Genomic DNA, 16012 nt, shown 5'->3' on the forward strand with positions numbered 1-16012 from the left:
TTTGTTTGAAGTGTCCCCGACACAGACCAGCACTGAGAAAAGCCTGTTTATTGAGGTGCCTCCACTTTCTGCTGTTGCAGAGTCTGCACCTCTGGACTTTTTCATAGCTGGGAAAGGGGAAGATTCCATAGAACTAAACAACACCCTGCTGCACCTTTGCTGCAAGATCGTAAAAGCTGACAGATCTAACCTGGTGAGGCCATGGGTCTCGTGAATTACCAACTGGCCTCTGTTTTCAGCCAGCTGGATATTATGCTGGGGGACCAACTGATAAGCCAGAGCAACAACTGCTACCCCTACTGTGCCTTCCTTGAGCAGCCCCTGTCCACACACTTCTCCACGGGGCTGTTCTACAAAGACACAGCCAGACAGCAGGAAGTGGTCATGCTGGATGGCATCGATAATCAGGGGTTTAGGCAACGCTCAGCTCTGACGGCCTAGAGTAGGAGGATCAAGCTATTAGGACCCTTCCAAAGCGATCTGTTCTTTCAAGACAAGCTTTTGTTGAACAGTGTGGATGTAAAAATTAAAGCTGACGCAGCAAAGACGGTTTCTGTTTCATGAGCATCCCAGTGGCAAGAGCCTGCAAGCTGTTTATTCCCTATGCCTCGCTGTTTGTGAAGAAAGTGTGAGTGGAGCCTGGAGTGCGTTTGGGTCACGCTGAGGCATTACTTACAGCCAATGCTAAATACTTGGTGGATCAGGTGGGCAGGAAAGTGTTCAGCATACTGGCCAGCAGTCATGTCAGCAACCAGGAAAATTTATTCCTGGGACAACTGGCCAAGGTTGGGATTTGTTGATAATGACACTTTTAGAGACAATTATGCTAAGAAAGCTTTCAACTTTAAACATTATGCTATATGATACTCTAGAGGGAAGGGATGCCATCCAGAGGGACCTTGACAGGCTAGAGAGGTGGGCCCATGTGAACCTCATGAAGTTCAACAAGGCCAAGTGCAAGGGCCTGCACCTGGGTCAGGGCAATCCCAAACATGGATACAGACTGGGGGATGAGTGTATTGAGAGCAGCCCTGCAGAGAAGGACTTGGGGGTATTGGTGGATGAAAAGCTGGACATGAGCTGGCAATGTGCGCTCGCAGCCCCGAAAGCCAATCGTATCCTGGGCTGCATCAAAAGAAGTGTGGCTAGCAGGTCGAAAGAGGTGATTCTCCCCCTCTACTCCGCTCTCGTGAGACCCCACCTGGAGTACTGTGTTCAGCTCTGGGGCCCCCAGCATAAGACAGACATGGACCTGCTCGAGCGGGTCCAGAGGAGGGCCACGAAGATGATCAGAGGGCTGGAACACCTCCCCTATGAGGACAGGCTGAGAGAGTTGGGGTTGTTCAGCCTGGAGAAGAGAAGGCTCTGGGGAGACCTTATAGCAGCCTTCCAGTAGTTAAAGGGGGCCTACAGGAAAGATGGGGAGGGACTCTATCAGGGAGTGTAGTGATAGGATGAGGGACTTTCTCTTAGCCTTTATTGCTGATCACGATGTCATATGGTATGGAATATTCCAAATTACAGTCAGATCGCAAGCCCTCTCTTTCAAGTGACTCGGAAGAAGAATGATTTCAAATGGGGCCCTGAGCAACGACAAGCCTTTGAACAAATTAAATGGGAGATAGTTCATGCAGTAGCCCTTGGGCCAGTCCGGGCAGGACAAGATGTAAAGAATGTGCTCTACACCGCAGCCAGGGAGAATGGCCCTACCTGGAGCCTCTGGCAGAAAGCACCAGGGGAGACTCGAGGTCGACCCTTAGGGTTCTGGAGTCGGGGATACAGAGGATCCGAGGCCCGCTACACTCCAACTGAGAAGGAGATATTGGCAGCATATGAAGGGATTTGAGCTGCTTCGGAAGTGGTTGGTACTGAAGCACAGCTCCTCCTGGCACCCCGACTGCCGGTGCTGGGCTGGATGTTCAAAGGGAGGGTCCCCTCTACACATCATGCAACCGATGCTACGTGGAGTAAGTGGGTCGCACTGATCACACAACGGGCCCGAATAGGAAACCCCAGTCGCCCAGGAATCTTGGAGGTGATCACAAACTGGCCAGAAGGCAAAGATTTTGGAATATCCCCAGAGGAGGAGGTGACGTGTGCTGAAGAGGCCCCACTGTATAATAAACTACCAGAAAATGAGAAGCAATATGCCCTGTTCACTGATGGGTCCTGTCGCCTTGTGGGGAAGCATCGGAGGTGGAAAGCTGCTTAAGTATAGCTCAGAGTTGTAACTTCTAAAACATGTCTGCTCTTATAGTATTTCTTTAGCACAAGGACTTCTTTGTGATAGTCAATCATGTTTTGTTATACAAAACAAAACTGCTTTCCAGATATGTACTGCTTGTCCACCTCCCTTCCCCCATCTTAAACGGCTGCCTAAAATATAGCTCTCCATAGTATCAAGTAGCACAGTCTGCTGAGAAGGATGAGAAATTATATGCTACCCAAACATCCCTTCCTGCCACTTCTAATTCCTGACTCATCATGATGCACTACTACAAACAGAGATCTTAGTATCTGTGGTGGGTTGACCCCAGCCAGCAGCCAAGCACCCACACAGCTGCTCACTCACTCCCCGCAACTCCCAACAGGATGGGAGAGAAATAAGAAGAACAAAAGTGAAAAAACTTGTGGGACGAGATGAAGACAGTTTAATAGTTGAAGGTAAGAGAATAAAAACAAGCGACCCAAAGGCAATCACTCACCACCTTCCACAAGCAGACCAATGTCCAGCCAGTCTCCAAGCAACAGCCACCTTAGAAGCCAAAAAACCCCACCCCCTTCTTCCTCTACCCCAGTTTTTATTGCTGAGCATGATGTCATATGGTATGGAATATCCCTTTGGTCAATTTGGGTCAGCTGTCCCAGCTGTGTCCCCTACCAATCTCTTGCCCATCCCTAGCCTACTCGCTGAGGGGGCAGAGTGGGAAAAAGCGAAAACCTCAATGCTGTGCAAGCACTGTTCAGCAATAGCCAAAACCTTGGTGTGTCATCAACACTGTTTTAGCCACAAATCTAAAACACAGCACCATACAGGCTGCTATGAGTAAAGTTAACTCCATCCCAGCCAGACCCATTACAATCTCCACCCCTTATTCTATATTCCTTTACTCCATATCATTTGTGTCACGCTCAGGTCCTACAGTATCCAGTACATCTTCATCAACCACCACCCCCTTCCCTGTCCTTTGACATATACACAGATATTATTCCCTTAGTTTATGGGCCATCCCCCAAATGTCCAGAAAAGTCTGTTCATTTAGTCCATGGCTGGGGCTCCATCTGTTATGATGGTTGCTCAGGACAGGAAAGGCAGCGTGTTGTGTTGTGTTGTGTTGTGTTGTGTTGTGTTGTGTTGTTGGGTGCCAAAGCCAGCTCAGGTTGGGTTACCGCTGCACTTGCCCAGTTTCTTGCAAGGCACATTCTCCATTAGTTCGAGTGGTTCCTGCTGTAGTACTTCCTGTGACATATAACTCGAATCAGGTGTTATTTTCCCCCAAGGTTAAATCTCCTTGAGGTACACACCAGATTTCCCCATCCTCCCACATTACCCACCAAGTGCACCCAGGTCCTTGAGCAAAAGCAGTGACACAAATCTGTTTGTTTGCCTTTTCCCGAGGGAGGAAAGGCCAGGCCTCCCCATATTGACATCCCAGCCACAGTTCTCCTTTCCAGAGAGACTTTACTTGCTTGGCTCATTTGATTGCTGTGTGTGTTTTGCATTCATGGTTGAACTGTGCAATGCCTTCAGAGGTCACCCCTTAATCACCAGCTCATCTGTACATTGTACCTCGCCCTAGATGTCCCAATGTTTCATGGGCCACTGAGCAACAAAAAGTTCACCCTTACATTCCCAGTCCAGGTCCACTTGAGCCACTTCAATTGTGGCAGCCTGGTCTACCTGCTTGTTGTTTTCATGTGTTGCCCCACATGATGATGTCGCCAATGTATTGCAGGTGTTCAGGGGCTTCACCCTGTTCCACTGCAGTCTGTATCAGTGCATAACAAATGGTAGCACTGTGCTTCCATCCTGTACTGGTTTTGGCTGGGATACAGTTAATTTTCTTCACAGTAGCTGTATGGTGCTATGTTTTGGATTTGTGATGAAAACGGTATTAACACAGGGATGTTTTTGTTATTGCTGAGCAGTGCTTACACAGAGTCAAGGCCTTTTCTGCTTCTCACAGTTCCCCGCCAGCAAGTAGGCTGTGGGTGCACAAGAAGTTGGGAGGGGACACAACTGGGACAGCTGACCCCAACTGGGATATTCATAGAATCACAAAATGGTTTGGGTTGGAAGGGACCTTTAAAGATCATCTAGTCCAACCCCCCTGCCACGGGCAGGGACATCTTTCACTAGATCAGGTTGCTCAAAGCCCCATCCAACCTGACCTTGAACACTTCCAGGGAGGGGGCAGCCACAACATCACCGGGAAACCTGTTCCAGTGTTTCACCACCCTCATCGTAAAAAAATTCTTCCTTATGTCCAGTCTAAATCTACCCTCTTTCAGTTTAAAACCGTTGCCCCTTGTCCTGTCACTACAGGCCCTGGTAAAAAGTCTTTCTCCATCTTTCTTATAAGCCCCCTTTAAGTATTGAGAGGCCGCAATAAGGTCTCCCCGGAGCCTTCTCTTCTCCAGACTGAACAACACCAACTCTCTCAGCCTTTCTTCATAGGAGAGGTGTTCCAGCCCTCTGATCATTTTCATGGGCCTCTTCTGGACCCGCTCCAACAGGTCCATGTCTTTTTTGTACTGGGGACCTCAGAGCTGGATGCAGTACTCCAGGTGGGGTCTCACAAGAGCAGAGCAGAGGAGCAGAATCACCTCCCTTGACCTGCTGGCCACGCTTCTTTTGATGCAGCTCAGGGTATGATTGGCTTTCTGGGCTGCAAGTGCACATTGCCAGCTCATGTCCAATTTTTCATCCACCAGTATCCCCAAGTCCTTCTCGGCAGGGCTGCTCTCAATCCCTTCATCCGAGCCGCTCTCCATCATTTACCAGCAGTCCTGGTTAACTGGGGAAGTCCTGGACGACTGGAGGCTCGCCAATGTGATGCCGATCTATAAGAAGGGCCGGAAGGAGGATCCGGGGAACTACAGGCCGGTCAGCCTGACCTCGGTGCCGGGGAAGATCATGGAGCGGTTGGTTTTGAGGGTGCTCACGAGCCATGTCCGGGACAACCAGGGGATCAGGCCCAGCCAGCACGGGTTCATGGAAGGCAGGTCCTGTTTGACCAACCTGATCTCCTTCTATGACCAGGTGACCCGCCTCGTGGATGAGGGAAAGGCAGTGGATGTGGTCTACCTGGACTTCAGTAAAGCCTTTGACACCGTCTCCCACAGCATTCTCCTAGAGAAGCTGGCGGCTCACGGCCTAGACAGGTACACTCTTTGCTGGGTAAAAAACTGGCTGGACGGCCGAGCCCAGAGAGTTGTGGTGAACGGAGTTAAATCCAGTTGGCGGCCGGTCACGAGCGGTGTTCCCCAGGGCTCAGTACTGGGGCCGGTCTTGTTCGATATCTTTATCAATAATCTGGACGAGGGGATCGAGTGCTCCCTCAGTAAGTTTGCAGACGACACCAAGTTGGGCGGGAGTGTTGATCTGCTCGAGGGTAGGAAGGCTCTGCAGAGGGACCTGGACAGGCTGGATCGATGGGCCGAGGCCAACTGTATGAGGTTCAACAAGGCGAAGTGCCGGGTCCTGCACTTCGGCCACAACAACCCCAGGCAACGCTACAGGCTTGGGGAAGAGTGGCTGGAAAGCTGCCCAGAGGAAAAGGACCTGGGGGTGCTGATTGACAGCCGGCTGAACATGAGCCGGCAGTGTGCTCAGGTGGCCAAGAAGGCCAACGGCATCCTGGCCTGTATCAGGAATAGTGTGGCCAGCAGGAGTAGGGAGGTGATCGTGCCCCTGTACTCGGCACTGGTGAGGCCGCACCTCGAATACTGTGTTCAGTTTTGGGCCCCTCACTACAAGAAGGACATGGAGGTGCTGGAGCGTGTCCAGAGGAGGGCAACGAAGTTGGTGAAGGGCCTGGAGCACAAGCCTTATGAGGAGCGGCTGAGGGAACTGGGACTGTTTAGCCTGGAGAAGAGGAGGCTGAGGGGAGACCTCATCGTGCTCTACAACTACCTGAAAGGAGGTTGTAGTGCGGTGGGTGTTGGTCTCTTCTGCCAAGTAACTAGCGATAGGACAAGAGGAAATGGCCTCAAGTTGCGCCAAGGGAGGTTTAGATTGGACATTAGGAGAAATTTCTTTACTGAAAGAGTGGTCAGGCCTTGGAACAGGCTGCCCAGGGAAGTGGTGGAGTCACCATCCCTGGAAGTATTTAAAAGACGTGTAGATGAGGCGCTTAGGGACATGGTGTAGTGGGCATGGTGTGTTGGGTTGACGGTTGGACACGATGATCTTAGAGGTCTTTTCCAACCTGTATGATTCTATGATTCTATGATTCTATGATCCCCCAGTCTGTATTGATACTGGGGATTGCCCTGACCCGGCTGCAGGCCCTTGCACTTGGCCTTGTTGAACTTCATGAGCTTCATACAGGCCCACTTCTCAAGCCTGTCCAAGTCCCTGTGGATGAGATCACTTCCCTCCAGCAAATCCAGGTGCACTCAGTCCCACTCTCTATGTCGTTGATGAACATATTAAATAGTACTGGTCCCAGTACGGACCCTTGAGGGACACCACTCATTACTGGTTTCCACTTGGACATTGAGCCATTGTCTGTAACTCTTTGGATCTGGCTATCCAGCCAATTCCTTGTCCATCTGTCAAACCCATATCTCTCCATTTTAGAGGTCAGAATGTTGTGGGGGACCGTATCACAGGCCTTACCAGAAGTCCAGGTAGATGACATCTGTAGCTCTTCCCTTGTCCACTGATGCAGTCACTCCATTGTAGAATGGCACCAGATTAGTTAGGCAAGATATGCCCTTGGTGAAGCCACGCTGACTGTCTCTAATCACCTCCCTGCCTTTCATATGCTTCGACACATCTTCCAGGAGGATCTATATGTTCCATGACCTTACTGGGCACGGCGGTGAGGCTGACAGGTTGGTAGTTCCCAGGGTCCTCCTTTTTACCCTTTTTTCAAAATGGGTGCAATGTTTCCCTTTTTCCAGTCACCGGGGACTTCACCTGAGTGCCATGACTTTTCAAATATCATGGAGAGTGGCTTGGCAACTACATCAGCCAATTGCCTCAGGACTCTGGGATGCATCTTGTCGGGTCCTATGGACTTGTGTATGTTCAGGTTCCTCAGGTGGTCTCAAACCTGATCTTCTCCTACGATGGGAAGGACTTTATTCCCCTAGTCCCTGTCTTGAGTTTCAGGGACTTGAGAGATGTGGGAAGAGAGGTTGTGTGGTGGTGCATTTCCCCCCTTCCCCTGGGCCACTCTACAATCTCAGGAACTCCTGTTAGGCCTTAGCCATTGTGTAACGAGTTGGGCGGTTGAGTGTCCCTTGACCGTACCAGGCACTCTTGCATGGCTAAGGTGGGGAGTGACACTGATCGTACCAGGAACACCAGCTACCTAATCAAGGTAGGGAACAAGAGCAGGGGATAATTTGTCATCTCTGACAGCCCTGAAGCATTCCCTACCTGGATCATAGCTCAAGTGGAACAATACCATAATTACTACCCTGGACCACCTCGAATAGTGGCCAAAATGGAAATTTACTGATGACTAAAGCCAATCATCTTGCAAACCTATAAACAGCGGTCCCAAGCGAGACCCTTTGAGTTCTCCTGGACCACAGCAGGCTGCGCCTAGAGTCTCCCTCTGAGTGGGACGCCTCTCAGAGTTCACAAACTCTCAAGTTTGCGATATTCGGAGGACTGTCGGAACCTGGGCTGAAACACTCCTTGGCCGAGACACTCCTCGGGCCTCAACCCTTCTCCCGTTGAGAAATGCCAAGACATTTAACGTGAGTATTTCACAGACTCGAAGGGAATTTTTAACTGGTACCTTTATCTAGCTATAGGCCTTTGTCTTTCATGAATTTACCTAGCTATGGGCCCTTGTGTGTGAATAGATCTATATTGTGTGTGTGTGTGCGTGTATTGATTTAGATAACTAACAATAAGCATAATCTGTAATTTATTAATTGTAGTAAACTTGATTAACCTGCTTTGGAACTGTTAAATTAGTCAATGATTAAGTGCTGTCAAAATCTTATGATCTACCTTAAAACTGTGAATGAACTTTAAATTGCTGCTAAACACATATAATCCCTTAGGCATAAACCATTGACCAGGTCTGAGACTAGGGGTAGATCCAGCCGCACCTAGACTCCTCTCTGAGAAGGAGTTTAGAAAGCAAGGGGGTCTACTCTAAACCTCGTGACTCAACGGGAGGGTCTCCTTATCCCTTTTGTATTAGACACAAACCGTTGTCCAAATTTGAGACTAAGATTGGATCCAGCTGGGTCTTCTCTGAACCTTGTGACTCAACAGGAGGGTCTTCCTTACCCTTTTTTTGTCCTCGGTCTTTCTATAAATCATTCCAACACAATTCTGACATGATTTTCCCTGTGTATACTTAATCCATGTAATGAGTAATAGAGTGAACCTTGCCATCGAATTCTGTTAAGTTGCGCTTTTACAAATTTCTATTAAAATCACCTTTTGCTGATACCTTTGCTAGTGATTCTTTAAGCAGCCTCAAAACCACTCATTCGCGACAGGTTGCCAGTGAAGACTGAGGCAAAAAAATTGTTGAGTACCTCAGCCTTCTCCATGTCGACTGTCACTAGTTCTCTTGTCTCATTTATCGGTGTGTGTGGGGTGTACAATTTCTTTAATCTTCCTTTTTTGGCCAACGCACCTGTAGAAGCCCTTCTAATTATTCTTCACATCCCTTGCCAAATTCAGCTCCAACTGTGCCTTAGCTTTCCTAATCCCATCCCTACACTCCCAGGCAGTATCCCTATATTCTTCCCAGAATGCGTGTCCCTGCTTCCACTGCCTACTCATTTCCCTCTTGTGTTTCAGTTTGACCAGGAGATCCTTACTGAGCCATGCTGGTCTCCTGCCTTCCTTGCCTGATTCCATACCATATGACATCATGCTCAGCAGTAAGAACTACGGGGAAGAAGGAGGAAGTGGGGACGTTCGGAATGATGGCGTTTGTCTTCCCAAGTAACCGTCACACGTGATGAAGCCTTGCTTTCCTGGAGATGACGAAAGATCTGCCTGCTGATGGGTAGTGGTGAATGAATTCCTTATTTCACTTTGCTTGCGCATGCAGCTTTTACTTTACCTATAAAACTGTCTTTATCTCAACCCACAATTTTCACACTTTTACCTTTCCAATTCTCTCCCCCATCCCGCCTGGGGGAAGTGAGCGAGCGTCTGCATGGTGCTTAGCTGCCTACCAGGGTTAAACCACGACGCATCCCTGGGGCAGGCGGTTCAAGGTGTATTGGTGTGGTGGGTTGACCCTGGCTGGCCGCCAGGTGCTCACCAAGCTGCTCTCTCACTCCCCCTCCTCAATGGGACAGGGGGAGAAAATAAGATGAAAAACTCGTGGGTCTAGATAAAGGCAGTTTAAAAAAGAAAAGCAAAGGACGCGTGCAGAAGCATAGCGAAGCAAAAAGATTTATTCTCTTCTTTCCATCAGCAGGCAATGTCCAGCCACTTCCTGGGAAGTAATAGGGCCTCAGTATGTGTAGCGGTTGGTCTGGAAGACAAACGCCTTAATAATGAATGCCCCCTCTCCTCCTTTCTCTTAGCTTTTATTGCTGAGCACGATGTCATACGGTATGGAATATCCCTTTGGACAGTTTGGGTCAGCTGTCCTGGCTATGTGCCCTCCCAACCTCTTGCCCTCTCCCAGCCTACTGGCCTTTGCGGAGGGTGGGAGGGAGCTGGAGGGACAGCCTTGATGCTGTGTGAGCACTGCTCAGCAGTAGCCAAAACATTGGTGTGTTATCAGCATGGTTCTAGCTACAAATACAAAGCACAGCACTATGAGGGCTGCTATGAGGAAAGTTAACTCCATCCCAGCCAGACCCTATACAATTGGCCACCCCTCCACATGAAAGCAAACTGTTGCCTGTACTCTGCTGCCAAAGGGATCAAGAAGAATGCATTGGCAATATCAGTTGTGGTATACCATTTGGCTGCCTTTGACTCCAGTTCATATTGGAGTTCTAGCATGTCCAGTATGGCAGCACTCAGCAGTGGTGTGACTTCATTCCGGCCACGATAGTCTACTGTTAACCTCCACCCTCTGTCAGACTTTTGCACTGGACATACAGGACTATTAAAGGGTGAGTGACTCTTGCTGATCACTCCTTGGCTCTCCAATCACCGAATCAGCATGGATGGGAACCAGAGAGTCTCAGTTGGTGCGATACTGCTGCGAGTGCACCATCATGGTAGCAATTGGCACTTGCTGTTCTTCAACGCACAGCAACCCCACAAAGGAGGGATCTTCCATGTGTCCGGGCAAGGTAGACAGCTGTTTGATCTTCTCTGTATCCATGGCTGCTACATGAAAGGCCCACCAGTACTCTTTTTGGTTCTTGATGTACACTCTCCTGAAATAGTCTATGCCAAGGATACATGGAGCCTCCAGGCCAGTCACAACAGGATGCTTCTGCCACTTGTCCGCTGTTAGGCTCACCACAGCCTCCAACACAGACAACTGTTGGGATCCCCTTGCCACTCCAGAAATCCAGATGGGTTCCATGCCCCAATATTCTGATGGCATTAGGGTACACTGTGCACCCATATCCACCAAAGCCTTATACTCCCATCGGTCTGATGTTCCAGGCCATCGAATCCACACAGTCCAATAAACCTGGTTGTCCCTTTCCTCTGCCTGGCCAGAGGAAGGACCCCTCTCTTCTTGGTTGGAGCATTCATTACCCAACTCCTGTAATTGCAAACCAGAAGTCCCTTCATTAGGATCAGAAGGAGGATCAGCCCTTCTACTGTGTCTGGGGAATTGCTCAACAGCAACTGGAGCAGTAATCTTCTCTGGATGGAGCCTTTTTGGCTGCTGTTTTTCCTTGCAATTCACATATGTGGTCTTCTAGGTTTGAGGTAGGTGCAATGCCCCACTTCCTCATGTCTTCCTTGTGGTTGCAGAGCTAGAACCACAGGGTGGCACATGGCGTGCGCCCATAGTTCCCTTTCCCTTGAGCAGAGAAAGGCTGATTTCATACAACACTCTTGATAGCTGAGACACCAGACTGTAGGGGTAAGGAGAAAGAGATATTCTCTTCAAGTTGCTGGAACTGTTAGGACAGTTTCTCCACAGCTGAGACTGAGGACTGTAGGGTCAGGGAGGAAGAGAGATTCTCTTCAGAGCACCAGAGCTGGCAGGCCAGTTTTTCCACAGTTGGTGCCTCGATGTCTGTCCAGTCCATTATCACCAGGGTGCTGGTGTACAACGTCGGTGCGTTCCATACAAACTTCCGCCACATGGACTGCAAATACTGGACTTCATCTGGGGAGAAGACAACGGAGGAGTCATTTTTCATTCTCCTCACAAAGTGTATTTCTGATTGTCTCCACGAGATGGTTGCCAGAGTACTGGGACATCAGCAATGCAGAGGCCAAATACCAGGCTGGGCTCAAGGCCAATGCTTTTATCATAGCGCTCCAGGCAAAGTAAAACAAAGTAATAAGCAAAACAGAAAACAGCAAACAGCAAAAGTTGAAAGTGGCCATTAGCAAGCCCTCCTGCAAGAAAGGGAGCAAGCAACATATCAGGTGAGTGAGCAAATAAGTCAGCATTGGGACCAGCAACAGCAACTAACAGCCTGCCAAGTAATAGCTAAACAGCTATTAATTCAGTCTAGCACACTCTGATCAAATTTGTTATCTTGAATCCCTTGAGCCCCAAATTGGGCATCAAAAAGAGCTGTGGTGGGTTGACCCCAGCCAGCAGCCAAGCACCCACACAGCCACTTGCTTACTCCCCCCACCCCACAACGGGATGGGGGAGAGAACAGGAATAACAAAAGTGAGAAAAATCGTGAGTCAAGATAAAGAAAGTTTAATAGATGAAGGAAAGAGAAGACAAAAAAAAAATCACAAGCAAAGCAAAGGCAACCACTCACCACCTTCCACAAGCAGACCAATGCCCAGCCAGTCTTGGAGCAACAGCCACGTTAGTAGCCAAAAAACCCCACCCCCTTCTTCCTCTACCCCAGTTTTTATTGCTGAGCATTACGTTATATGGTTGTCCCGGTTTCGGCTGGGATAGGGTGGGGCTCGAAGGGTTGAGATAACGACAGATCTGACCAAAGTGTGTTAAGGAAAAATTGTTATAAGCATTCGTTATATTGATTGGTCACAATGTTGATGTATTGGCTGTCAAAGTTGTGGGGCTGGCTCTCAATGTTGGGTCATGTAATACCTTGCTTGCAATATGTGTTCCCTTTTGTGCTGTTTATCATTTTTCGGAACTGGGCCAAGATTATCATTTTGCTGCTGTTTTATGAGGTGATAAAATCATTGGTCGTAAGTCTAATCTGGTATCTGCACTCGGCACTGCCATCATTTCTGTACATCGGGAACCACCTCTTAAAATTATTAGTAATTGCACTTTTTTCTCCTCGGAGAATGAATTTAAGGGGGAGACAGGATGGGACACTTTCTCCCACTTGTTCATCTTCCCTTCCATATCGTCAGAAACTCCTTTTTCTTCTATCCTCTTCACGAAGATGTCCACAATATTCCCTGAGAATTTTGAATATCCTTGTGACTTGCGGAAACTGGACTCCACAATCTATGAGATTGTAAAGTAGGTATGTTTATTCAGCGCTGGGCGGCACGGGGGAGTATCCCACCAAAATCGTGCGCGCCTCAGTGCGGCACTCACCATAAATATATACAGTAAAATATTACATATTCATAAAGTTTTGTAATACGCCTATACATATGCATGACCTGTCCCCGCTTTGTATTAAAATGAGTTCTAAGAAGTCACTTCGATAGACCCCTCCCATCTGCGCTTGCGCATTGCCTCCTAGTGGTGGTCGTCGGGGGTCGTGGGGATGAAGGCTGATAGTTCCTCTTCGTCACCGCTAGTACCCTTTTGTTCTTGCGCAGGCTCAGTTGTCTTCTTACTTTTGTCCATACCGCAGGGTCAGTTTTAGCTGGCTTCTTGAGACAAGTTTTTAGTCTTTATCAGGAGCTGTCCTTGTGAGGCGCCTCAGTTAATTTACACCATAGCTAAGTCGGCCTTATCAGGCTGAGCCGGCCTTGTGAGGAACAAAGTATCAAGCCCCTACCTACTGATTCAATCTTCTAACTACTATTAATCATTCAACTACTAAAATTCCTTAATCCCTTGTCTCACTTGGGATGTTCAAACAAGCATGTTCATATTGCTACTATGTCTCCTGAATGTTGTTCAGGCCTTGTTTAGGGTTAAACAACTATTCAGGAATACTGTCCAGAGATCAACCCTCAGGAACAAGAAAAGAGGGAGGGCAAACGGCGTTGCCTTGTTGGGGCGGGCGGAGCGGCGAATCTCAGAGGCGGTGAGCAGCGGGAGGTCAACCCCGGCAACAGACACGGTAGCTACTCAAAACCCCACGACAGGCACTGTGGCTACTTCAACCCCCACGACAACCCCTGTGGCTACTCAAACCCCGGCAACAGTCACCGTAGCTTCTCCAACCCCTGCGACAGGCACTGCAGCCACTCAAGCTCCGGCAACAGTCACTACAGTTACTCCAACCCCCATGACAAGCACTGCAGCTACACAAACCCCAGCAACAGGCACTACAGCTGAACCAGAGGACCAACCCTTGCTGGTATCCGTTGCCCCTGTACAGAAGAGGAAATCTTGGAAGCGGAGGTCAGGTCGTTTAGAAAGGGATGATGAAAGAGCAGGGCCATCACAAGGAGAGGAGGAGGAAGAGGAAGAACTCATAAACGAGACGGAAACCACCCGATCCCTATCCCTGAGTGAGCTGCGAGATATGCGGAAAGATTTCAGCCGTCGTCCAGGTGAGCATATTGTTACCTGGCTGCTCCGATGCTGGGATAATGGGGCCAGTAGCTTGGAATTAGAGGGGAAGGAAGCCAAACAGCTGGGATCCCTTGCTAGGGAAGGAGGCATTGACAAAGCAATTGGAAAAGGGACACAGGTCCTCAGCCTCTGGACGCGACTGCTGTCAGGCGTGAAGGAAAGGGATCCCTTCAAGGAAGATGTTATATATCGCCCAAGCAAATGGACCACTATGGAGAGAGGTATCCAGTACCTGAGAGAATTAGGCGTGCTGGAAGTGATTTATAGTGACCTGGACGACAACCAAACGCCCAAAGATCCAGATGACGTCCAGTGCACGCGACCCATGTGGCGGAAGTTGGTACGGAGCGCACCAGCATCGTATGCCAGTTCGTTGGCAGTATTGTCCTGGGCAGAGGAAGAAGCCCCACTGTATAATAAACTACCAGAAAACGAGAAGCAATATGCCCTGTTCACTGATGGGTCCTGTCGCCTTGTGGGAAAGCATCGGAGATGGAAAGCTGCTGTATGGAGTCCTATACGCCAAGTTGCAGAAACTGCTGAAGGAGAAGGTGAATCGAGCCAGTTTGCAGATGTGAAAGCCATCCAGCTGGCCTTGGACATTGCTGAACGAGAAAAATGGCCAGTACTTTATCTCTATACTGACTCATGGATGGTGGCAAATGCCCCGTGGGGGTGGTTGCAGCAGTGGAAGCAGAACAACTGGCAGCGCAGAGGTCAACCCATCTGGGCTGCTGCATTGTGGCAAGATATTGCTGCCCGAGTAGAGAACCTGGTTGTAAAAGTACGTCACGTAGATGCTCACGTACCCAAGAGTCGGGCCAGTGAAGAACACCAAAACAACCAGCAGGTGGACCAGGCTGCTAAGATTGAAGTGGCTCAGGTGGATCTGGACTGGCAACAGAAGGGTGAATTATTTATAGCTCGGTGGGCCCATGATGCCTCAGGCCATCAAGGAAGAGATGCAATATATAGATGGGCTCGTGATCGAGGGGTGGACTTAACCATGGACGCTATTGCACAGGTTATCCATGAATGTGAAACATGTGCTGCAATCAAGCAAGCCAAGCGAGTAAGGCCTCTTTGGTATGGAGGACGATGGTTGAAATACAAATATGGGGAGGCCTGGCAGATTGATTATGTCACACTCCCACAAACCTGCCACGGTAAGCGCTATGTGCTCACCATGGTGGAAGCAACCACCGGATGGCTAGAAACATACCCTGTGCCCCATGCCACTGCCCGGAACACCATCCTGGGCCTTGAAAAACAAGTCCTATGGTGACATGGCACCCCAGAAAGAATTGAGTCAGACAACGGGACTCATTTCTGAAACACCCTCATAGACACCTGGGCCAAAGAGCATGGCATTGAGTGGGTCTATCACATCCCCTACCATGCACCAGCCTCCGGGAAAATCGAACGATACAACGGGCTGCTAAAGACTACACTGAGAGCAATGGGTGGTGGGACATTCAAGCACTGGGATACACATTTATCAAAAGCCACCTGGTTAGTCAACACCAGGGGATATGTTAATCAAGCTGACCCTGCCCGTTAAAAACTCTTACGTACTGTAGATGGAGATAAAGTCCCTGTCGTGCATATGAGAAATATGCTGGGGAAGACAGTCTGGGTTACTCCTGCCTCTGGCAAGGGAAAACCCATCCGTGGGATTGCTTTTGCTCAAGGACCTGGGTGCACTTGGTGGGTGATGCAAAAGGATGGGCAAGTCCGGTGTGTACCTCAAGGGGATTTGATTTTGGGTGAAAATAGCCAATGAACTGAATTTTATGATGTCAATTGTTATATGATATTGTATATCATCATTTCTATGGTTGCTGTCAATGGTATAGCAGTGAGAATCACCCAGATTAACGAAGAATGAACTAACTCCAATGAAACTGAGGAAAGTGCAACGATGATAGAACTGAACAAGTGCAGCAGTACCAAAATGAGAACTGGCTTCAGGATGCAACAGCCCAACACCACACACCATTTTTCTG

Source organism: Calonectris borealis, chromosome W (genome assembly GCF_964195595.1).
Source record: "Calonectris borealis chromosome W, bCalBor7.hap1.2, whole genome shotgun sequence".
Classification (NCBI taxonomy): domain Eukaryota; kingdom Metazoa; phylum Chordata; class Aves; order Procellariiformes; family Procellariidae; genus Calonectris; species Calonectris borealis.